General features: G+C 38.4%; 1 long non-coding RNA gene across 1 annotated transcript; it reads left to right on the top strand.

Annotated features, from left to right (window-relative positions):
• Positions 1 to 19414: 19414 nt before the first annotated feature.
• On the top strand, positions 19415 to 25448 carry LOC107775026 (uncharacterized). Its single transcript, XR_001645626.2, has 3 exons — positions 19415 to 19676; positions 20686 to 20744; positions 25215 to 25448. It is a non-coding gene; the product is annotated as an uncharacterized LOC107775026 (long non-coding RNA).
• The last annotated feature ends 1086 nt before the right edge of the window (positions 25449 to 26534 follow it).

Genomic DNA, 26534 nt, shown 5'->3' with positions numbered 1-26534 from the left:
TATCCCATCCCTTTTCACTAGCCAACCTTAATACTTGTTAACAACAAGTTATTACAGACCAACATTGAAATGAATTATATAATGAAAATAAGAAGTTACACTATAGGAAGTCTGATTAGGACTTCCTCTCTGAGTTATGCAATAAACCACCTTAAGTGCCAATGTTATTCCATAGCCCTTCTCATATCTAGGTGTGTAAGATTTCCCTAAGGACCTCAAGGGAACCTGGGCAGTGCTCACACCTAGATTTCATAACCAAAACAGAGTGAGTGCAGTGTGGAAAGGCCAACTTTTATGTGTCCAGGTTCAGAAGGAGCTCAAGGGTCCCAGAGCAAGGCTCACACAAAAGGGGCAGAACCTAGTTGTCTAAGAGTGTATGTGAGAGTGCTTGACATAGATTTAAAGGAGTTGAGTTAGAAAACAGTTTTGAAAACAATCATGTTTGAAGTGAGTTTGCAAAAGACAACAAAATAGTTTTTGAAAAGGAGAAGGGAATAGGAACAATAATAACTTGGAACAAGACAACACACACAGAACAAATCCAAAGAACAGTATCATTCCAGCATTTACAGGCAAGGAAGTAAGGGGTTGGGGACATAGAGAAACCTAATAAAAAAAGCACATAAACATGGCTGAGAAAAGATGCATATAGACCAGCAAGTGCAAGGAACAAGTATGGACTGATTGGCCTTTAGAACACAAGCAATTACTTCAAAGAGTTAACAAGAGAATCATGCTTGAAATTAGAATTGTAATAAGACATAGGGACAGGGTATGGGAGTAATCATGCAGGGGTCTATTACATATAATTAGTCAGGACATAGCTTTAATCAAGTACATTAGGAGACATACTAATTGAGGGACATAGCCAAACTCAAGTAGACATGATGGTTACATTTGAACAAGAGATGGTAGAACTTAAACATGTTGAGTAAAGAAGTAAACAAGAAGTGAAATTAAACAATATGAGCTATTAAGTTAATGCAGAAAGAGACAGGGACTGACAAACAATGGGGGGGGGCACATTGAGTTGAGTTTCAAAATTGAACTAGGAACATACAAGTTAAGGAAGCAAAGTGCAGAAAAAGCAAAGCAATTAGAGTCTCACAGTCTAGCCTTGGCTTTCAGCCGGCCAGACAAAGTAGTACCACAAGTAGTAGAGAAAGAAGAGAGAGTTTGAGTGTGTATGTGTGTGTTCTGAACTATTGTTCATGTGTTTAAAGAATAGAGGGTAGAGTACTTATAGTCTTTGAGAACATGCAGGAAAATAAGGTAATAAGTACTGACTTAGCATAATTATAGAAATAATACAAATCAGAACCAATTAAAGACCCGAACTCCCTTCAATTAGGGAGTCATAGTTCAAACGGGTACAAGTTGTATTAAATAGGGAAAAAAATTGCTTGTAAGACTAATTTTACCACAATAGTAATAGTAAAAGCATGTAGCACGTAATAAGGTCTAAGTACAAAATAGTTTCAACATAAGGAAAGTGCACGTTAATTAACAGCATATTTGTGCACATAAACAAGGTAGAGTTCAATTTGATTCTGAAAATTAGCTCAAAGAATCACGGATGAGATTGAAAATTACAGAAAATCAGTACTAACTAAGGAAAGTATCACAAAAGTAAGGAAGCAATTTCGAAAAATTAGTATAGAATTACAAGGAAAATACACAAAATCAAAGATGTAGGTTTAAGGAGATTTCACATAATCAACATAAATTATGTGAACGATCAATAAAACAAATAGTCGAACTTATTAAACGATAAATAACACGGGTTTGGACAAAATCAAAGAAACCTTAAGAACAAATTAGAACAGGAAGCACAAGAGCATATAGAACACACATAAAGCCTAGAACGTTCATGATAGTCATGCAAACACATTGCAAACAGATTCAAACTTTGAATCGAACCCAGAAGTATTAGGGTTTCTTGACAACAGTGAATCGAGCAAAAAGGAAAGACTCAGGTGATGTTTAAACATGATAAAAATCAAAGTAATTGCTAATATCAGAAAAATCGTTTTTTGGAAAAAGAGTTTTGAAACCCTAGTCTGGAAAATGAAGAAATCGTTTTGAAATCGGAGAAATATTTTGACGAAAGCAGGTGAAAGCCTTAAAACCCCATAGATCCATCACAGATCTAAAAAGATCAGAAGATTTATAGCTAGGCTTTTCAGAAAATAGCAGAGACGAAGAAATAATTGGTTAAAAATTCATGGATACACTTAGATCTAAAACAGGTCTAAAGAAAAAGTAAAAAATCTCAAGAGTTAGGGTTTCAGAGAACCCAAAGAAAGTGAGAAAATATTAGATCGTTACCGGTTTCAGCCAGAAAAGCCATGGACCTTACTCGAACAGCCATGGATGACCGGAAAGTAGCATAAAAGTCCATGGATAGAAGTGTAACAAGATCTAGACAAGATATCTTCAAGATCTTTCCATGAAATCAGAAAAACGGGCAACCAGGAGACGTAGGAGACAAGTATACGTCTCAAACAACCATGAGAGTCCATGGATTGAGTGAGGATCGAAGGGATTAGGGTTAGTTTTAAGTGGCGACAGCTAGGGTTTAAGTTAGGTTTTAGAGAGAATTAGAGAGGAAAGGGGATTCAAGGGCGGCATATTGGTAAAAAGGAGAGGGTTTGGGAGATCGTTTGGGATTAATTATGGTAAGAGTGAACGGTGGCCGTTGATCTCTATGATCAACGGCCAGGATTGAAAGGTTTGGGGGCCGGGTTATAAATTCAGGTTTGGGCTTGGGTCTGGTGGGTTTTAATTGGGCTGGGAATTGGGGTCTTGATTTGGCTATAATTTAAATAGTCATTGTTTCCCTATTTAAATTATAAAAAAATAGTAAATAGTTTCTAAAAACTAATTTAAAGGGCTAAAATAATTTATAACACATAAGTAATAATTTAAAAATACAGGATCCAATTTTATGCGTATAAAGCATAATTAAGCCTTAAAATGGCTAATATTGCAATTATGTGCAATTTAGCTTTAAAAATACTAAATAAAATTGTACAAATATATAAAAAATTCCTTAGCCATATTTTGGCATAAATATAGAAGTATAATAGATGAATTATCAAAACCATAATTTTGGAAATAATGAGGGATTTTATGGATAAAAAGGGAGACAATAAATCAATTTAAAACCTTTAAAATTCTTGAAAAATAATAACACCCTTGGACATGCTTATATATGCATACATATGCTATTTTGAAGGTATTTTGGCATATTGAAAATATATAGGGAAAAATTGGGTATCAACGGCTGCCCCTTTTCACTTGGGAAGAATGAAAGAGTTTTCTAGTAAAGAAATGATGGCCAATTTTGATCGAGCGAAACGGTTTGAAGAGGTTAGGCCGTACCCTGGCTTCTGAGCTGCCTACATATCCTTGGTTTTATAGGAATCAGGCCGTATGTAGTTCAGGATTCACCTGAGGAGCATGCCGATGGGGATATTTCAAGAACGGACGCAATATCTAGGGTCGGGTGAGTGCGCGATTTACGGGTTAGGTTTAATATGGCTGAGGGAACTGGAGCGGAATTGCTTCTGCTGGGGTAGCTGTTGCTCGCCGATTTACCTGTAATTAGGAACAATACAAGCGTATACTGTACATAAATTTAAACATGATGCAAATTCCCGTTGGACCATGAATGTTGTCTTCGGACGGCGGGAATGATGTCCTTAGACCCTGATGTACTAGGCCATGAAGCGTATGATAAGGGATTCGCAGGCCATTAAATGATGTTCTCGAGCTATGAGGATGGTGCTTCCGAACCATGAAGCCTTTGAATAATGATATGCAAAAGATTGAAAGAGATCCTTAGGCCATGACATGGTGTTCTCGGGCTATGAAGATAGTGCCTCCAAATGATGACGCCTTTGGATGAGTTAGCAATATTTCAGCCCATGAAAGATGTAGTAGTATGATGCGGACAAGATAGAGCTTAGTCTTGCGAATTGAAGGGAGATCTTAGCCCGTAAGAAAAGCGAGATAATAGTACTTGGGATAACGCTTAGTTTCGAAGAAAATTGGAGGCAGAGCTTAGCCTCGGAAGGCAGAATGATAGCCTTATGCAAAGATGTGAATGCAGATAGAGGTAGAGATTAACCTCGGAAGGCAGAATGGTAGCCTTATGCAGATTGGAAGGCAAAGTAGTAGCCTTATGCAATGCAGATGTAGATGGAGACAACGTTTAGTCTCGGAAGGCAGAATAGTAGCCTTATGCAAGTTGGAAGGCAGAATGGTAGCATTATGCAAGAATGCAGATGAAGACAATGTTTAGTCTCGAAAGGCAGAATGGTAACGTTATGCAAATTGGAAGGCAGAATAGTAGCTTATGCAAGAATGCAGATGAGGTAAAGCTTAACCTCGGAAGGCAGAATGGTAGCCTTATAAAGTAACAAATGACAATAGAGTTTTCTTAGCTGATAACAGATTATGGCGTTGTGATTATTGGGAGCATTGTGACATACGGGGCATCACTGGTGTGTGCTTATAGCAAATGTTGGCAAGTGCAACGGTTCTGAGATTCGTATTCTTGAACAATGTTTGTCCCATGGGCGTATAGTATGTTTAATGATTTCGCAATCTCAGTGCCTGCATTCAAAGAAAAATCGGGAGTTTTGCAAGGGGAAAGGTTAGTTTGTATCCCCGTTGGCTTGGCTTAACTCGTTCGGCTCTGATCTAGTGATACCATCTGTATCATTGGGGTAATGTTCCTAAACAAAGCAGTTTCAATAATAATCATGCATGATTTTGTAAAAGTATGACACAAATATATAATTAAAAATAGCTTTTAGATGAGCCGCCGACTGTGATGTAGCTCGGGACATTGCAACCTTTCCTGCTGCGGAATTTTGAGGGTCCTCCTCAAAATTCTGCCCGGTTTGATGGGTTGACATTTCTGACTGTTGTTCGTGCGGCGATCGACTGAAATTACTCTGGAATTTTGAGGGTCCTCCTCAAAATTCTACCCCAGTTTCTAATTGCGGGGGGAAATGAATTTTTTATTGAATTGTGATCGAATCCATAAGGCTGCCTACATATCCCCTCTTAAACGGGAATCAGGTCAGGCGTAATTCAATTTACATCATATAAGGAAAGCATAAATATTACACATAGTAACACTTGACTGCATCTGAATTGATCAGCTTTGGCCAAACTTCTCCGTCCATTTCTACAAGTATGAGGGCTCCTCCTGTCAAAACCCGGTGAACCATGCATGGACCCTACCAGTTGGGAGAGAACTTCCCTTTGGCTTCATCTTGATGCGAAAAAATTTTCTTCAACACCAGCTGTCTCGGTGTGAACTGTCTTGGCTTTACTTTTTTGTTGAAGGGACTGGACATTCTATTCTGATAGAGTTGACCATGCAGACTGCATTCATCCTCTTTCTATCTATAAGGGCTAAATGCTTATAACGATTTTTCACCTACTCTGCGTCGTCGAGCTCAGCTTCTTATATGATCCTTAGGGAAGGAATTTCTATCTCAGTGGGAATGACAACCTCTGTACCGTAAACCAGCATGTAAGGGGTTGCCTCGGTTGATGTGCGGACTGTGGTGCGATACCCCAGTAGAGCAAATGATAACTTCTCGTGCCACTATTTATGCTTCTCTATCATTTTCCTCAATATCTTCTTGATATTCTTGTTGGCGGCTTCTACAGCTCTATTCATTTGAGGCCTGTAGGCTGTGGAATTCTTGTGTTTAATCTTGAAAGTTTTGCACATAGCTTTCATCAAGTCGTTGTTGAGGTTGGAGCCATTATCAGTAATGATTGACTCTAGAATTCCGAATCGACAAACAATGTGGTCGCGGACAAAGTCTGCCACGACTTTCTTAGTCACTACTTTGTAAGATGTTGCTTCGACCCATTTGGTGAAATAGTCGATAGCTAGTACGATAAACCTGTGTCCGTTGGAAGCGACATGCTCGATTGGTCAAATAACATCCATTCCCCAAGCGGCGAACGACCACAATGAGCTTGTTGTGTGAAGCTCGCTTGGAGGTACCTTTATCATGTCTGCATGTATCTCACAGTGGTGGCATTTCTGGACATACTGGATGCAGTCCGTTTCCATAGTCATCCAAAAGTAACCAGCTCGGAGTATCTTCTTTGCTAAGATAAAACCATTCATATGTGGACCGCAAGTCCCAGCATGAATTTCCTCTAGCAGCCTGGATGCTTCCTTTGCGTCGACACATCTTAATAGTCCCAAATCAATAGTCCTCTTATACGGGACTCCTCCACTATGAAAGAAGTTGTTGGACAATCTCCAAAGTGTGCGTTTCTGAGCAGGATTAGCAAGCTCCGGGTACTCTCCTTTTGCCAAATATTCCTTGATATCACGAAACCAGGGCTTTCTGTCTGCTTCCTCTTCAACATGGGCACAGTAAGCTGGCTGATTGTGGACTTTCACCGGAATGGGATCAATGAAATTCTTGTCGGGATGTTGTATCATAGATGATAGGGTAGCCAATGCATCGACGAACTCATTCTTGATTCTAGGAACATGCTGGAATTCTATCTTCGTGAACCTCTTTCTCAATTCCTATACATGATGCAGATATGTAAGTATCTTGGAGTTCTTAGTTGTCCATTCTCCTCGTGCCTGATGTATAAATAAGTCTGAATCTCCAATTATTAGTAGCTCTTTAACGTTCATGTCAATGGACATTTTGAACCCCAAGATGCAGGCTTCATACTCGGCCATATTATTGGTGTAGGGGAACCTGAGTTTGGTAGACATCAGATAATGCTGACCGATTTCTGATATTAGGACAACTCCTATGCCAACTACTTTGAAGTTTGCTGCTACGTCGAAGAACATTCTCCAACTATCATAGCATTCCCCAATGTCTTCTCCTATGAACGATACCTCTTCATCAAGAAAATACGTTTTCAGGGGTTCGTATCCTCCATCCACAGGGTTTTCAGCTAGGTAGTCTGCCAGTGCATGTCCCTTGACTGCTTTTTGAGTTACATAAACAATGTCGAACTCACTCAATAGGATTTGCCACTTGGCTAGCTTGCCATTGGACATGGGCTTCTAAAATATGTACTTTAAAGGATCCATCCTTGATATGAGATATGTAGTATAGGCGTAGAAGTAATGTCTCAGCTTTTGCGCTACCCAAGTCAAAGCACAACAGGTGCATTCCAATAGAAAATACCAGGCCTCGTACGGGGTGAACTTCTTACTGAGATAATAAATGGCTTGCTCCTTCCTCCCCGTTTTATCGTGTTGCCCCAGAACGCAACCAAAAGCTTCATCTAACACTGCAAGGTAGAGTAATAAGGGTTTACCTGGCTCGGGCGGGACTAAGACTGGTGGTGTTGATAGGTACTCCTTGATTTTGTCGAAGGCCTTTTGGCAATCATCAGTCCATTTGGTGGCGGCGTCCTTCTTCAATATCTTAAAGATTAGCTCACAAATAACTGTGACTGTGGTATGAATCGGCTGATGTAGTTAAGCCTTCCCAAGAACGTCATCACATCCTTTTTATTCTTTGGCAGTGGCAGTTCCTAAATAGCTTTGGCTTTTGAAGGATCCAGTTCTATTCCTCGGCGACTCACAAAACCCGAGCAATTTCCCAGTAGGAACCCCAAATGCGCACTTTGCGGGGTTTTGTTTCAGGTTGTATCTCCGCAGTCTATTGAAGAACTTCCTCAGATCTTCTACGTGGTTAGTGGCCTTCTTGGATTTGATAATAACATCATCCACATATACCTCTATCTCCTTGTGTATCATATCATGGAAAATGGTAGTCAACATGTAGGTGGCCCTTACATTCTTCAGGCTGAATGACATCATCTTGTAACAGTACACTCCCCATGGCGTAATGAAAGCCGTTTTCTTAGTATCTTCCTCATCCATCTAGATCTGATGATAACTAGTGAAGCAATCTACGAATGACTGTAACTCATGCTTGGTGCAATTGTCAATCAGGATATGTATATTTAGAAAATGGAAGTCGTCTTTCGGACTGGCCTAGTTGAGATCTCGGTAGTCGACACAAACTCTGACCTTCCCATCCTTCTTTGGCACTAGCACAATGTTAGCCAACCATGTCGGGTATTCTACTACCCTGAGAACCTTAACTTTGATCTGCTTGTTGACTTCTTCCTTGATTTTCAAACTCATATCAGGCTTGAACTTTCTAAACTTTTACTTTACCGGTGGACACATTGGATTGATTGGCAGTTTGTGAGCCATAATAGACGTACTCAGACCAGTCATGTCATTATACGACTAGGCGAATATGTCCTCATACTCCTTTAGAAATTTTGTGTATTCTTTCTTTTCTGATGGCGATAGGTGAATGCTGATTTGCATTTCATTGACGTTTTTTGCATCCCCCAGATTGGCAATTTCGGTCTCATCCAGGTTGGACTTAGGTTTGTTCTCAAAGTTCTCAACTTCTTTGACAATCTCGTCAGGTATGTCATCTTCCTCTGAATCAATGGCCGTTTGTTGCGTTGTCTCATTACATGTAACAGTCATTGGTTCATCAAGACAAGTAATATTAATGTTGTATAGGTAATGTCATGAGAGAAATTGATAGCAATAAGTATTGATTCATGAGAAAAGTCAAAATACTTTTTGATAATTTGAATAACTGTTTTGAACATTGAATATCTTTTTACGGAAATTGAAAAATGCGAAAAGGAAATAGTGAATAATGCTTGTTTTAGCCTTGCTACCCCGAGGCTCGTTGGGCTATGGTTGTCCTGATGATCCAATTCTTGAGATGTGCCCCTCTGCTCACAGACTATATGGAAGGGCCGTCCTCCCTCTCCTCCTCGAGAATAACGCAACAATCCATGTTATTGTCCCCTAGAAATATGTTTTTCACTACTGCAAGTGCCTCTTCTTCATCTGACCCATAAATAATGTCAGCCTATTGGAAAGTCTGCTCCAGATGCAGTATTGGCTACTCTAGTAGGTAGCAAGGACCGCGCCATGGTGGTGACCAATTATTGAATTCTTCCCAGGTGTATTCATATCCCAAACCGAATGTAGTGTCATACTTCTTGAGTTTTATGAGTTTAGAGATTCCTTGGAGGTTCTTGTCGAGCCCTTTGCCGGTTCGTACCCACTCCAACTCAGTATACTCTCGATTTTGTTATCCCACCATTTGTCTTTGTCGATAACATTAACCCGCTCAATGTGGTGGTAAGTTTCTCCACCCAGCTTCCTTCTTCTCTCGATTGCTGGAATGGTTTGGCGATTATATATAGGATTGCTACCATCGTCATGAATGATCACTTCCTGGTGATTCCATTTGAACTTTACTGCCTGATGTAGCGTTGATGCTACGACCCAGCAACATGAATCCACGGCCGTCCCAGCAGCAAGTTGTAAGACGCTGGTACATCTATCACTTGGAAATCGACCTCGAACTAGGTTGGCCCCATCTGCAAGCATAGAATAATCTCACCAATGGTGGACCTCTAAGAACCATCGAAGGCTTTCACAGTAATTGCTCCATCCTTTATCTCATGCATCTATTTACGCAACTTCTTGAGTGTTACCAGCGGACAAATGTTAAGACTGGAATATCTATCGATCAGGATTCTGGTGATGAAATAATCTTCGTATTGCACGGTGATGTACAGTGCTTTGTTGTGCCCCAGCCCTTCGGGTGGCAGCTCGTCCTCATGAAAGGTGATCTTATGGATTTCTAGCACATGTCCTACCATATTAGCCACTTCCCCGCTTGTGATGTTACTTGGTACGTACACTTCATTTAGTACCTTTAACAAAGCATTCTTATGCGTCTCAGAATTTTGTAGCAAGGAGAGAATGGATATTTGTGTTGGCGTCTTGTTTAACTGGTCGATGACCGAATATTCCTTGGCCTATATTTTCCTCCAAAGGTCGTCTGGACCTGTCTCAAACAGGGGCGGCCGATTGCAGGCCTACTTGCTTGATTCATGTAGATGTTCAAGAGTATAGACTCTACCAGTTCTTGTCATACCCTGTGCTGCGATAGTTTCTTCAATCCTGACCTTGCCCTTTCTTCTCGCCTAGGCTCTATAGTCCCAGGGTATGACATTTGTATAGAATGGTGTCATGGTTGACATTACCACTGGGATTGGCGTGGCTATCCTCACTTCAAACGAAATATGTGCCTTGGGTGGCAAGACTGCAACCTCAAATGATGCGGGTGTATTTGCTAGAGACACTAACTCAACCTCAATTGGTGTTGGTATCTTTGCGGATGGAATGGTTTCAAACTCGAGAGGTACAAACATATTCACCTCAGCGTCCTCAGATGGTTGGATCTGGACTATGATTGGGTTGAGAGTAATTGTTGGTTTCTTTGGGTCATCACCTTCTGCAATCAACCCGATTGATCCCTCTGTATCCTAGTCATCTTCTACTTCAATCATGTAGATATCTCTACCCTTAGTTTGGCAGAGAGTTGCGGACGTTTGGAGCGGGTTCCTTTGCCACAATAATCTTATTATCAATCAAAGACTGTATTTTGTCTTTCAAGGAGCGACACTCATCGATGGTGTGCCCTTTTATGCTTGAGTGGTATGCACATGACTTGTTTGGATTAACCCACTGAGAAGGATTCTCGGGGGTTGCAGTAGGGATATGGGTGATATAACCATCAGCTTTGAGTCTCTCATACAACTGGTCGATGGGTTCGACTATGGATGTATATTGTTTTGGAGGTTTGCGATCAAAATTAGGTCGAGGTCTACGGAAGTTTTGGCGTGCAAGGGGTGATTGATAATGAAACGGTTGAGCATTATAAGTTTGGTAGACATGAGCAGGTTGGGAGTATCTGGGTGGAGTAGGTTGATATGTAGGAGGTGAAGATGATTGATAAGTTGGTGGCGGAGCTTGGTACGAGGGTGAGGGTGCTTGGTAATTTGGAGTTGGCTGGTATATGAGTGGAGGTGTTGGGTAAGTTTGGTATTTGAGGAGAGACTTGGTCCTTTGTGCAACCATCACGGCCCTTACGTCCCTTTTCTTGGACACACCACCGGACTGTAAAGCCTTATTTGTAGCTTGCAAGGCTTCGAAGTTTGTAACCATATTACTTTTGATGCCTTCTTCGATTCTTTCACCTAGTTTGATAATGTTAGAGAACTTGTGGTTCTCAATCATCATCAGCCGCTCATAGTATTGTGGGTCCTGGGCCCGGACAAAGAACTTGTTCATTTTCTCCTCTTCTAAGGCAGGTCTGACCTTAGCAGCTTCGGACCTCCAACGAGTAGCATACTCGTGAAATGTCTCTGTGGGCTTCTTCTTTAAATTCTAGATATAGAACACGTCTCGTGCATTCTCTGTGTTAAACCTGAATCTATCCATAAAGTTAGATGCCATGCCTACCCAGTTTGACCACTTCTTGGGATCTTTACTGATGTACTAAGATAATGCATCTCCTATCAAACTCCTCATGAACAGCTTTATGCGGATCCTTTCATCTTTCCCTACTCCAACTAGCTTGTCGCAATATGTTCTTAGATGGACCCTTGGATCACCCGTACCACTAAACATTTTGAACTTAGGAGGTTTGTACCTCTCAGGCAGTTCGATATCAAGCTATATGAAAAAGTCCTCATAGCTTAGTCCTTCGATTCACTTGCTTCCCTCAAGGCCCTAAATTTGGCCGTCAATTTCTTGAGTTCCTCGGCCAAGTTCTTGATAAGCAGATCCTTTCATTAGACTCAGATGTGCATAAAATATGTTGGGTGGAGTGTGGAATAGTCTCAACGCAGATAGGAGTGTTATGGTGGCCTGGTGTATGGGTAGGGAAATGGTCGTTTGCGGAGTTCCGAGGTTCTAGGATGAGTAGTGGAGTGTTGTTTAGGGTATGACAAGTGTTACATTGGTTCTTTGGTGGAGCAATGTGATGGTGATGAGTGGGATGATTCTGTTGTTTTGGGATATCTTGAGGAGGTGTAGGGTTTTGAGTGTTGGAGAAGTTGATATCTGGGGTGTTGAGGGAAAATGATAGGCTTGCCAGATTTCTGACCTGATCGAGCTCTTCCTGGAATTTCAACAGTTTCTGTTCAAGCTGTGACACATTCTCGTTAGGAACCCGAATATCCTGGCCATCAGTGGCCTCTACCCGTTCTGCCGTGTTCTCCTTCCTAATGTTGTTCAAATCTTCCATCTTGCCTTTGTTCTTACTTTTAATAGGACTAAGAGGAGGAGTGGGTGGAGGGCCCCTGGATCTTGTGAAATAAGATAATGATGTCAAAGTACACGAACTAACCTTTGGGGAGGGGGAATAATAAAAACAAAAATAAAAATAAAAGGTAATGAAGTCTGAGGATTATGAAAAGTATTGCAATATTTAAACACAGAGTGCGGGAGCCTGTCCTAATTTGGGAACCTCTTTGTGCCTGAGGTAGGCCTAGCGACAAATTGATTTGGAGAACTTTTAATGCTAATAAATGCTTCATTTCATAATATAAAAATAGACGAATCCCAAAATGATACTAAGATAATAACAAGTCACTACCGACACTTAGCCTTATTACATTTGAAAAGCGAGTAAACCTAATCTATTTGGCCTCAGAAGGACCTCCCTTAGATTGCTCTCGTCCATTAAATTCTCCTGTTCGTGTAGGTTCACCAGGTAAAATGCCTTTGCCAGGTGTTCTCCTTCGTTTCCCTCAGCATTCTAGTAGTCGGTGACTCTCTTCCTCACTTTTCCTTCCAATTCTAGCAGACTGTATTCCAGATATTCCAACTTTTTGCTAGCTTTGGTGGCCCTCTCTTTCCACTCATTGGTTTGGTCATTTGATGGAAGACTTCTCCACTAATCTAGCAAGAGTAGGGGCGTGCTAACCATACCGAAACTGGGGACCTCGTGCCTCATTTTCTGCAAAACAAAAGGGTTAGACCCTACCCCACCGGACTCGACTATTTATACCTTTATGATCAACACATCGACATTTAGTTCTCTAAATTAATGCACAAAACGTGATGATGTCCGTTTGGGGTTAGGGAAACTCAGTGGACTTTTGGACAAGGCTATCTTAAAGGATCATTATGTGGACAACATAGTTGACCCGACTAGATTTGACCATGATGCATGCACAAGTTTAAACATAGTAAGGTTTCTATAGGGTTTTTGACTGGTACCCTTGAGCGGACAACTCAAGGGGGAAGGCACGAAACTGTCAACTGCACCGCTGATCGACTAGTTTTACCGCAAATAAGTCTTTCCAAATTTAGGGGGTAATGATATAGAAAGGGCGCAACCACTCATCAAACGTTGCTATAGTATTTGTTTGGCACGAGTGGAGTATGATATTGAGCATGATTATGCAATAATTAAAAGCATGTTGACAGGTATGCACGTTAAGAAAGCGATAAATATAGCAGTTTTATAATTTAAAGCAGCAGTAAAGGAAGAAAACAAGAAAGATATGTCAGTTTTGCTTTTGAAGAAGAAATTAAATGCTTAAAGAAATTAAACAAGTATTTGCACATAGGGAGGGGTACAAATTCACAAAAAATGGTATGAAATGGTAAAACACTAAGTATCCCCAGCAGAGTCGCCATGCTGTCGTGCCTCCTTTTCCCTTCGCGAAAATCGGGTTTATGACATTTTGGTATTGGACAACTTTTTCCTTCTGGGAAAAGGGGTTTTGCAATTTTGAAGAGTCGCCACCTAATGATTTTAAGGTGCGTTAGGGCACCTACATGGTTCATTTTTAACTACGTTTGATAACCAGAGATAGGGTAAGGGCTTGAAATTATCCCAAGGGGAAGGTGTTAGGCACCTCTCAGGATCTACTAGTGTGGTTCCCGGCCAGACAACTTTTTTGTGAATTTGTACAATTAGAAAATAAACAAATATGGCTCAAATAATATGGGATTTAAATTTAGATACACAAACGTAAGAAAACAATTAGTGAAAGGCGAAATTTTGAAAAGAGTTACAATCTAAAGCATGCTTATGAATGTAAAGGGGGTGTCCTATGTTTGTTTGTAATATGGATCACATTAATGTAATACCCGGTATGACACCCCCCAAAAGAGGGGCTACACGTGGTATTAGCGCACCGATCATCATATTCATATCTACCCTTTCCCCGCTCGTGAAAGTAATTAAAGCGAGGGTTGTTATTGACCCCTATTACATGCTGTTACCCGTCCTTTCCTATTAGTCCCGGAGGAATTTAGTACTCCTATCCTATAAGAAGTAGGTTCTAGGCAGACCCTTAGGTTTAAAAAGGAAAAATACTAAGGCGATATACAAAACAAGTAGGACTACATTTAAAGGGGAAACCACAAAAATAAGTAGAAGGTGCAGATATACCTCCACAAATAATGCACATAGACAGCATGGCACATACGCAATTAAGGTCCATATTTGAATTCTAAAGCATAGTATCTAAGTGATAACATCAGAACCAGATTTATTACATGACTAAGAAAAGAAGTCCGAATCAGGTTTGCCTACTGATTTTAACTGTTGATAATTAAACAAAGGCGGTTCTTTATTTAATTTATCACCTAAGGCTTGCCTAGGCGTAAAGCAATATGCAGTAGTTATTTAGAATTATTGAGAGACGACTTGGAAATTATTTTACCCTAAGAGCATGCTGTTCTAGTCAAATGCAGAGATTATTACCAGTTATTTTAAACAAGATAATCAAGTGTGAAGCTGTTTTTACCTCTTTTATAATCAGAATTTACACTAAGTGTGAATGCAAGTGCAAATAAGATCCTAAAACATGGTATCTAAGGTGCATGTATAAAATTTATGACGCAGAATTCCTAGAGCAGGATTTCTAGATGCACATGGCAGGATTACAGAATTTCCTAAGAGCGGGATTTCTAAGTGCATATGACAGGATTGTAGATAATAGTAAAGTGCTAATTATTAGCAGATTTTAACACATGATTTTGAAAGGGTGCACATGCTGAAACAATAACATGCGACCTAAAGACATGATTTCTAATGCATGCATGAGCTCTAAGCATGGTTTCTATTGCGCAATTAGGAACATAAACCTAATAACATGTTTTATACCCTTAACGACTATAGCATGCATATTTATCCCATCCCTTTTCACTAGCCAACCTCAATACTTGTTAACAACAAGTTATTACAGACCAACATTGAAATGAATTATATAATGAAAACAAGAAGTTACACTATATGAAGCCTGATTAGGATTTCCTCTCTAAGTTATGTAATAAATCACCTCAAGTGCCAATGTTATTCCATAGCCCTTCTCATATCTAGGTGTGTAAGAGTTCCCTAAGGACCTCAAGGGATCCCGGGTAGTGCTCACACCCAGATTTCATAACCAAAACAGAGTGAGTTCAGTGTGGAAAGGCCATCTTTTATGTGTCTAGGTTCAGAGGGAGCTCAAGGATCCCAAAGCAAGGCTCACACAAAAGGGGTAGAACCTAGTGGCCTAAGAGTGTATGTGAGAGTGCTTGACATAGATTTAAAGGAGTTGAGTTGGAAAACAATTTTGAAAATAGTTATGTTTGAAGTGAGTTTGCAAAAGAAAACAGAACAGTTTTTGAAAAGGAGAAGGGAAAAGGAGCAATAATAACTTGGAACAAGACAACACACACAGAACAAATCCAAAGAACAATATCATTCCAGCATTCACAGGCAAGGAAGTAAGGGGTTGGGGACATAGAGAAACCTAATAAAAAAAACACAAACATGGCTGAGAAGAGATGCATATAGACCAGCAAGTGCAAGGAACAAGTATGGACTGATTGGCCTTTAGAACACAAGTAATTACTTCAAAGAGTTAACAAGAGAATCATGCTTGAAATTAGAATTGTAATAAGACATATGGACAGGGTATGGGAGTAATCATGCAGGGGTCTATTACATATAATTAGTCAGGACATAGCTTTAATCAAGTACATTAGGAGACATACTAATTGAGGGACATAGCCAAACTCAAGTAGACATGCTGGTTACATTTGAACAAGAGATGGTAGAACTTAAACATGTTGAGTAAAGAAGTAAACAAGAAGTGAAATTAAACAATATGAGCTATTAAGTTAATGCAGAAAAAGACAGGGACTGGCAAACAATGGGGGGGGGGGAGGGCGCATAGAGTTGAGTTTCAAAATTGAACTAGGAACATACCAGTTAAGGAAGCAAAGTGCAGAAAAAGCAAAGCAATTAGAGTCCCACAGTCTAGCCTTGGCTTTCAGTCGGCTAGACAAAGCAGTAGCTCAAGTAGTAGAGAAAGAAGAGAGAGTTTGAGTGTATATGTGTGTGTTCTGAACTATTGTTCGTGTGTTTAAAGAAGAGAAGGTAGAGTAGTTATAGTTTTTATGAACATGCAGGAAAATAAGGTAATAAGTACTAACTTAGCATAATTATAGAAATAATACAAATCAGAATCAATTAAAGACCCGAACTCCCTTCAATTAGGGAGTCATAGTTCAAACGGGTACAAGTTGTATCAAATAAGGAAAAGAATTGCTTGTAAGACTGATTTTACCATAATAGGAATAGTAAAAGCATGTTGCATGTAATAAGGTCTAAGTACAGAATAGTTTCAACATAATGAAAGTGCACGTTAGTTAACAACATATTTGTGCACATAAACAAGGTAGAGTACAATTTGATTCTGAAAATTAGCTCAAAGAATTGAGATTGAAAATTATAGGGAATCAGTACTAACTAAGGAAAGTATCACAAAAGTAAGGAAGCAATTTCGAAAAATTAGTACAGAATTACAAGGAAAATATACAAAATCAAAGATGAAGGTTTAAGGAGATTACACAAAATCAATATAAATTATGTGAACGATTAATAAAACAAATAGTCGGACTTATTAAACGATTAATAACACGGTTTGGACAAAATCAAAGAAACCTTAAGAACAAATTAGAACAGGAAGCACAAGAGCATATAGAACACACATAAAGCCTAGAACGTTCATGATAGTCATGCAAACACATCGCAAACAGATTCAAACTTCGAATCGAACCCATAAGTATTAGGGTTTCTTAACAACAATGAATTGAGAAAAAAGGAAAGACTCAGGTGATGTTTAAACATGATAAAAATCAAAGTAATTGCTAATATGAGAAAAAATCGTTTTTTGGAAAAAGGGTTTTGAAACCCTAGTCTGGAAAATGAAGAAATCGTTTTGAAATCGGAGAAATATTTTGAGGAAAACAGGTGAAAACCTTAAAACCCCATAGATCCATCACAGATCTAAAAAGATCGGAAGATTTATAGCCAGGCTTTCAGAAAAATAGCAGAGACGAAGAAAAAATCGGTTAAAAATTCATGGATACACTTATATCTAAAGAAAAAGTAAAAAAGTATCAAGAGTGAGGGTTTAAGAGAACCCAAAGAAGGTGAGAAAATATTAGATCGTTACCGGTTTCAGCTGGAAAAGCCATGGACCTTACTCGAACAACCATGGATGGCCGGAAAGTAGCATAAAAGACCATGGATAGAAGTTGAACAAAATATGGACTAGATCTCTTCGAGATCTTTCCACGAAATCACAAAAACGGGCAACCATGAGACGTAAGAGACAAGTATACGTCTCAAACAACCATGGGAGTCCATGGATTGAGTGAGGATCGAAGAGATTAGGGTTAGTTTTAGGTGGCAGCAGCTAGGGTTTGAGTTAGGTTTTAGAGAGAATTAGAGAGGAAATTGGATTCAAGGGCGGTAGATTGGTAAGAATGAGAGGGTTTGGGGGGTCGTTTGGGATTAATTATGGTAAGAGTGAACAGTGGCCATTGATCTCTGTGATCAACGACCAGGATTGAAAGGTTTGGGGCCGGGTTATAAAATCGAGTTTGGACTTGGATCCGATGGGTTTTAATTGGGCTGGAAATTGGGGTCTTGATTTGGCTATAACTAAAAGCCAAATTTGGCTATATTTAAATAGCCATTGTTTCCTTATTTAAATTATAAAAAAATAGTAAATAGTTTCTAAAAACTAATTTAAAGGTCTAATATGATTTATAACACATAATTAATAATTTAAAAATATAGGATCCAATTTTATGCGTATAAAGCATAATTAAACCTTAAAATGGCTAATATTGCAATTATGTGCAATTTAGCTTTAAAATATTAAATAAAATTGTAAAAATATATAAAAAATTTCTTAGCCATATTTTGGCATAAATATAGAAATACAATAGTTGAAAAACCATAATTTTGGAAATAATTATTGGGGATTTTATGGATAAAAAGGGAGACAATAAATCAATTTAAAACCTTTAAAATTATGAAAAAATAATAAAACCCTTGGACATGCTTATATATGCATACATATGCTATTTTGAAGGTATTTTGGTATACTGAAAATATATAGGAAAACATTGGGTATCAACACTTATCAGCTGCATTATCAGTGAGTCGAGGCAGCTTTGGAGACTTCAAGGTATATTATCCGTGTCCGCAGACCTCGGAGTCCCTTTCTACTCTTCCCCATGTAAAACATTTCCTGTATTTCCTTTTGGTAGACTCCGGAGTATAGAGATACTATTACCTTTCTATAGTTTGTGACTCATGATGTTTCGGGTTTTGGACATACTGTGTATTATTGAGTAGTTAGTTATTGTACATGCCAAGCGGCAAGGTATTCAGTTATGTTGCAGTTAGTTGTTAAACTTATGTTATCATTTCATTATTCCGCAAATGCTAGGCTTACCTAGTTATAGACACTAGGTGCCGTCACGATGTTATACGGAGGGGAAATTGGGTCGTGACAAGTTGGTATCAGAGCTCTATGTTCATAGGTATCGGGAGTCACAAGCCGGTTTATTAGGGTCTCGCGGATCGGTACAGAGACGTCTGTAGTTATCTTTGGGAGGCTATGGAACTGTTAGGAAAAGCTACACTTCTTTGATTCCTTGTCGTTCGAAGATTTCACTACAAAAAAATAGCGTTTAGCGACGGAATTTAGCGACAAGAGATACTCCGTAACGATGGATTAGCAACGCATTTTGTAGTTTTTCGCCAAATAAGTTGCAAAAAGAATTCGTATAAAATATAACAACGAAATAGCGACAAAAACTTATATCCATCGCTAAAATTGGCGCCAAATCTTAGTGCTTTTATTTTACCTACAAAATTAGCGATGAAAGTGGGGCAACAAAAATTATTAAAACCTAGCGACAGATTTAACGTCAAAATATCCGTCGTTGCGGTCTTTTACTTATCAAGACATTCCAAAGTTGATTGCGACAAAATTTTTCGTCGCTAGTTTTCTTAAAATAAAATTTTATTAGATATTATTAGCGATAGAAATTAGGTTCGTCGCTATTTTCGTTGCTAAAATCTAGTCCATTAAAATAAAATTTTATTTGTTATTTTATTAGTTATTATTAGCGATAGAAATTTGATCCGTTGCCAATTCCGTCGCTAAAATTTTGTCCTACAAAATAAAATTAGGACAACACACCCACTCCTCTCTATCAGACTCCACTCTCAATACAATTAGGGCAACACGCCCACTTTCTCTGATAGACTCCCACTCTCAATGCTCTTTAACAATGTGAGTTTTTTTACTTCAATACAAAAAATTGGGCGTGAATCTAGGGTTAATGTCTGAAAAATAGAAGAAAACTTTCGAAATTGCAAGATTTTTGCTGCAGAACTCTGAAATTCGAAGTCGTGTGTTGCTGCTCTGCAAGATTCTCAGGCGAAAGGGTAAGCTTCTTTGTGATTTCATTCCTGAAGTAAAACTTGAATCTTTTCCCATTTCTGATGAACCCATTTTCACATAATCACCTAAAATCCAACAATATGAAAAAACCAAACAGTAGAAAGCTTTTTGTGGGTCAAATAGTGATGGGGCCTAAAGAGGATCTTGGGTACTTGGATTTGGAATTTCAGTTCAGCATTTGTGAATTTTGGCAAGGGACCGAGTCCACATCTGAGGATGCTGATAATAAATATGGAACCTTCTTCTAAATCTTGCTAACACACGCTCCAAATAATACAATACAAAATAGTATTTTGACATTAAATTTATGTTGAATTTTACTTTTGTAAGAGGAAATTTGGAATTCTGGTTTCTTAGAAGGTTTCAAGTTTGACGAGCGCCAATCAAGATTTAGAATTTAGAAAATGTCTAAACCTTGACTGCTTTATTTTTTAAAAATATATTTTGGACAAAGAGGACAACGTTAATTCACTCGGGGATGGAAAAAGAAAAAGGGGAAGACTTTATGTTGCTGTTGCTAATTTGTAGAACTAAGTTTAAGAAAATTTTGTATTTTTCTATTATGTTCATCCAGATGTTTTTACATTTTATCTCCTTACATATATGGAAAAAAGGATCATATTAAAAGTACAAAACCTGTTATATATATTGCAACTCCATTTTTATTTTAGTGAATCTTGATGAGATGGGCATCACCCTTTTTTTAGGGTAAGGAGCCTTGAAATTGGAGGGTACTTTTTTCATAACAATTATTGGAGCCTGTATTTTTTTGGATAAACAGGCTAGCATATGGTATTGTATGTATTATAAGGTTTAATAAAAAAATTGTATGTATCCTAAGGTATCAGTTTATTTTCTTTATCTTGTTGATCTACATGAAATTGTTAGCTATGTTAAGCTTCCTAGTTAACATCGTTAATTAAGTGGTTCTATGAACTTCTTAATTTTTCAAAGAGGTTTGACTATATCATGTATACTTTTCCTTGCAAGCAGATCAGTTTGACCTTGAACATATCAGCAGATTTACAATCATTGTTCACGTGGAATACTAAGTAGGTTTTCTGTCTACCTTAATTGCATAATAACTTGAATTTCACTCTTTAATCCCTATTACTTGGGTCTGATTTTCTTCTATGTGAGTACATATGAATGTCTGGATCTCTGGGTGTGTATACATCTTATGTTCCACTAATCTAATCTCTAGGACATAATATAGGTACACTTATCATCCATGGTCTAATATCATTGAAGTTTGCTAGAGTGTAGAGGAGAGGTGGTCATATGGATGTTGATGCCACAACTAACACTATGAATTTTAGGACATGAAAATTGAAAACAGAATGTAATACAGAAATTTACTAGGCTATTAGTTACCTATAGCAATATCAGATAGTAACTTCTATGCCTTCTTGTACAACTTGATGAAGTTTGCCCAATAGTTAATTATTGAAATAGAACAATTTTATGCATTATACAACTTCACAACAGAAATCTCATAATTTTTCCATTGCCAACAGATAAAGCATATTAATTTAGCCAACAACGCATATAGATCACATAGAATGTTAGTTGTAAATACACACATTATTCACTTAATTGCATATAGTAGCAACGCCCTTTAGTTATGTCCCCCCCTCCCCCCTCTTTTCTCTAGTTAGTTACGTTATCTAATCATTTTCGACTTATGTAATCCTTAATATATAGCATTTCATTTGTCTTTAAAGTTCTTATCTTGGTCAAAGAAAGGAACTGAGCCTTCCAAGATCTGTTTTCATTCCAAAATTGGGGTGTTAGTAATTCTCGGCTTATTATGATGTCAACTTGTTATTCATTTTAGAAAGCATTCTGATGTTTTATTAAATAAAGAACTCTAAGGTCTTGTTTATTCTAATATTAAATAGGAACATGGACAATCTAGAGCGTGATTGGATGTACAAAAGGTTGGATGGCCGGGGGGGAGATATTAATTCAAGTTTCATAACTGGTGTGAACAAGTTTCTCCAGTTTGCTTGTTCTCAGCGCAATCGCATGAGTGGTGACAATGTTAAATGTCCATGTAAGAAATATCACAACATTAAATACATGGATGTTGAAACTGTTAAATTGCACCTTTATCAGTATGGATTTGTTGAGAACTATTTTCTTTGGAAGTATCAAGGAGAAAAAAATGTGACCGACGAGATGTCTTCTAGTGGTGATTTGCATGGTGGTGCTCAACCTGTATCGGGATATGAGAATCCATATCGACAAATGGTCTTGGATGTAGCTGGACCCAATTTTGGCCATGGTTTGAGCTGGCAGTCTTATAATAATACTGAACCTGAGTCGTCTCATTCTTATGAACCTTCAATGGAGGCGGAGCCTAATCCTTCAATGGAGGAGGAGCCAAATCTTGAGTGCCAAAGGTTTTATGATTTGCTACAGGCCGCTGATGCAAAATTATACCCTGGTTCTTCCCTCTCTTAACTCGCAGTAGTTTCCAGGATGCTAAATATTAAAATGGAGAAAACTTTATCACAAAGAGGTTATAACCAAATGATGCAATTGTTGAAAGAGGCTTTACCAGAAGATAACACAATGCTTGATAACTATTATGAGACCAAGAAGCTAGTGTGTAGCTTAGGTTTGCTAGTTGAAAAGATTGATTGTTGTCTGGATGTATGTTGTATTGGGGTGAAGATAAGGACCTCACATCTTGCAAGTTTTGCGGCCATCAGAGGTACAAAAGTCGTGTCAGTTTTCGTAAGAGGAAATTAATCCCTTACAAAAAAATGTATTATTTTCCTTGATTGCTAGATTGCGGAGATTATATGTATCTCATGCTACAACCGTTGATATGAGATGGCATCATGCGCACATACAAGAGGAGGGCGTAATGCGTCATCCATCAGACTCTAAGGCTTGGAAGCACTTCATCGAGACTCATCCCTTTTGTAATGACCCGAATGGTCATTTTGAGTATTTGCACTTCGCTCGGTAGTTTAGGGGCACGAGTAGCTCCATATGAAGTATTAGGACTTGTGTGAAAAAATTTGGATTCATTTCGAGTTGATTTGATATGTTTCAGCGTGAGTTTTTGGAAGTCGAAAGTTCATTAAGTTTGATTTGAGGTGCATTTCGTCGTTCGATGTTGTTATGTGTGTTTTGAGGCCTCGAGTAGATCCGTATTATGGTATGGAACTTTTTGGCATGTTTGGTCCCAAGGGGCTCAGGTGAGTTTCAGATAGGTTTGGGTTGTGTTGCGCTCGTTTTTCTTATGTTTCGACGTCGTTTCTTCAAGTATAAATAGTACCACATTAAACAAATAAGCTCCGATTTCTACTTTTATTGAAGAATTAGATCCGTATCATAATTACGGAGCCATAGCAAAAAGAATCGTCAAATTTGGACATCGTATGAGGATTTTATGATCATTTCACTAAATTTTGGGTTGCTAGATTTTTCAGATTAATTACGAAATTGCCATTGTTGCGTATTTAAAAATCTGCACTATTTCCAAATATTGAAAGCAACATATCTCCTTCAGTATAAGGTCAAATGGAGTGATTCAAGAGTCTAACTTGACTAGAATTTCACAAAAAATCCATTGGAGGTATCAAAAGTGAGTTTCGAGAACTTTTAGCACAAGAAACTGCAGAACATTGTTAAAACGAGGGTTTTGTGCATTTAACATATTTTGAGTTGGGGAGCTCGGAATTGGGTCAATTTTTCAAGGTGGGTTTCAGCATATGAATTGGGGTAAATGTTCTCTACTCGATTTTTGTTATATTTCATGAATCTATCTTCGATTTTAGCCTTAGGTTGATGAATTTTAAAGAAGAAATTGGGGGGTTTGGCCTAAAGTTTCATAATATGAATTTTTGAGTTTTGAACATCGATTCAGAGTCGGATTTGAGTGAAACTAGTATGGTTGAACTCGTAATTGAATGGGTTGACGGATTTTGTGAGTTTTGTCAGGTTGCGAGATACGGGCCTGGGTTGGGCTTTTTGGCCGATTTTGGGCTTTTGATTAAAGATTCGACCTTTTTCGATTGGGATTGCTTCCTTTAGCATTGTTTGATGTATTTGAGTTGTTTTTGATTAGTTTCGAGCTATTCGAAGGTCGGAATGTGCGTGATGGGATTTTTGGAGCATCGTTTGGCTTGCTCGATATGGAAATTGGCTTGTTTAAGATAAATAACTCTTCTAAACTTAGTGCTGAGGTATAAAACACCAAATTATGTGCTATGTGATTGGTTTTGAGGTGATGCACATGCTAGGTAACAGGCGTGTAGGCGTGCACCCTGTTAGTTGTGACTGTTGTTTCCAGGGCATTGAATAGTGACCCTATTTTATTGATAACTGTGTTTTCACCATGTGATAAGATAAATGAGCTGTACATCATGCTAGATATCATGTTTAGGATTTATGCTGATAATGTTGGGACCCATAGTGGTCATTTCTTGCTTTCATCTTATTGAATCCATTGATATTTCATACTCAGTCACATTCATGCATTCATATCATCTCAGTCTCAGTTGTTATTTACTAATACATCATATCATTGTTCTGGGCCAGTTTTCATGATATTGTGAGCCCGTGGGTGAGACTGGAGAGATTGATAACTAAGTGAGGCCGAGAGCCTGATTATGAGTGATAGTTATGGGATCGGGCTGCACGTTGCAGCAGATTATTGATTATGCCTTAGTTGGCTTGTTATAACGCTTGGGCTGAAGGAGCCCCTCCAGAGTCTACACACCCCTAGTGAGCGCGGATGATATTATTGAGGGATAGATTTTTCAGGACATGGATTTGTCCAAAGTACTTGATTACATTCAGGGATGCATCTTCCCTTGGTATGGAGATGGATCTTCTGCATGAGGCTGGATTAGCATGTTTCCTCGGTACTGGGTGACTTATAGTCAGTGATGTACATATTCCAAGATGGATCTTTCCTGGGCCATATGGGCCATATACAGTACCGAGTGGTTGATTATGATGAGTGAAAGGTGTTATATAGAGAGGTTGAGTACTCTGAGAGTATGCGTACATGATTCATCTATGAGATACATGACATTGGCATATATGACATACATGCATAGAGATACATTTTCCTCATGTTGTACGGTATCCCGTTATTCATGACATTTTTCACACATTGATATGTGGTCATAGAGAGGTATCTCACACTTGCTATTTGGAAAGAAAATGAAACATCTTATTTATTATGAAAAGGGGTTTTGGAAAAGAAAATATAGTTTTTTAAACTATCTCATATTTCACGACGTTTTCGGTAAAGAATTTGAGTTTTCATTGATACTCTTGAAAGGCGAAACTATTTTGGGAAAACTATGAAAAAGCTGAACACTTTATCTTTGAGTTACTTCCTTATTTATATGCTTTACATTGTTATGAACTGTTATTGGATATTGGTGTTGGACCCGACCTATGTTCCAGTTCGTCACTGCTTTCAATCTAAGGTTAGGTTTGTTACTTTTTAAGTATATGGGATCGGTTGTACTCATACTGCACTTCCTGCACAGTGTGTGCAGATCCCGGATGCCGATGTTGCTACGTTCGATAGTTGCTGGATTTGAAGGCGTACCCGCGTTCCTGCTATAGCTGCCTCTTGTTCACATAAAATTCTATTTATGTGCTTTTCAAACAGAAGATGTGTTTTCTTCATATCAGCTTTGTAAACTCTAATTTTAGAAGCTCATGATTTGTACTACCAGTCCTTGGGAAATGTATAAAATTTAGTTAACTTCTCTATTTAATTGTTTGGTTGACTTTAATGGAATTGGTTAGTTATTAGTTGGCTTACCTAACAGGTTGTCTGAGGCTTGGAAGCATTTCAATGAAACTCATCCCTTTTTTGCTGCTGAACCAAGAAATGTGAGGTTGGGATTATGTACTGATGGTTTTCAGCCCTTTGGCCATTCAGGGAGGAAATACTCTTCATGGCCAGTGATTGTCACTCCATACAATTTGCCTCCAGGGATGTGTATGAAAGATGCGTACATGTTCTTAACTGTCATTAGGCCAAACAACCCTAAACAAAATATTAATGTTTATCTGCAACCTTTAATAAGGAATTGACCTTTAGATTATGTTATGGTGGGGAAACAACTTGGTTTGATAGTCATAAAATGTTTCTTGACCAAAATCATCCATTTAGGAGAGATCGTAAAAACTTTCGTGAAGGTCAGACTGTTAGAAGGCTACCACCACCCTTAGAATAGGAGAGGAAATCTTGAACCAAATTTGTGAGTTGGGATTGAGTTGCCACTGGGACTCACACAGGTGGCTCTATCAATGTTGGGGAGCATCGCAAGAGAATTGTAAGTGGATATAAAATATCTAAAAATCTCATTTAAGTTTGCACTAATTCAAATCTGATCTTATTTAAGTTCGGTAAGTTATGAGTTGTGGATTGTCTCTTGTTCTATTTTTAATATACTATTCTTGAAATTATTGTTTGAGAATTTCTTTTCGAAAAAATTGGGTTGTCAATGTGTGCCGAATGTTAACTGACGTTTTTGTAAATTGTTGAATGATTGCATGTGACTTGATTCCTTGCAAAACTGTGGATTCTGTTGAGATGCTAGTTATGTATTATAATGATTCATGATTTAGGTAGCCTAAGTTCCTTTGGAGAAGTAGTCTATATTGGTTTTGCTTAAACTGGTGCTCCAGTTGCATGCTGTCCTTCTTACATTCTCTTTTAGGCTTCATGTCCTTGAGAGCTAGTAATTAAGTTATTTGTAACTTAGCACCTGCTTGGACGAACAACTTAGGCCATGAGTAGCATAGGACTTGTGCTTTTTGCAGTCAGTCACATGAGTTTTTTTAAGTAAAGAGTC

The sequence above is a fragment of the Nicotiana tabacum genome, chromosome 7 (assembly GCF_000715075.1).
Source record: "Nicotiana tabacum cultivar K326 chromosome 7, ASM71507v2, whole genome shotgun sequence".
NCBI classification, from domain to species: domain Eukaryota; kingdom Viridiplantae; phylum Streptophyta; class Magnoliopsida; order Solanales; family Solanaceae; genus Nicotiana; species Nicotiana tabacum.
Note: the sequence above shows the minus strand (reverse complement) of the source record. Positions and strands in the feature narration are given on the sequence as shown.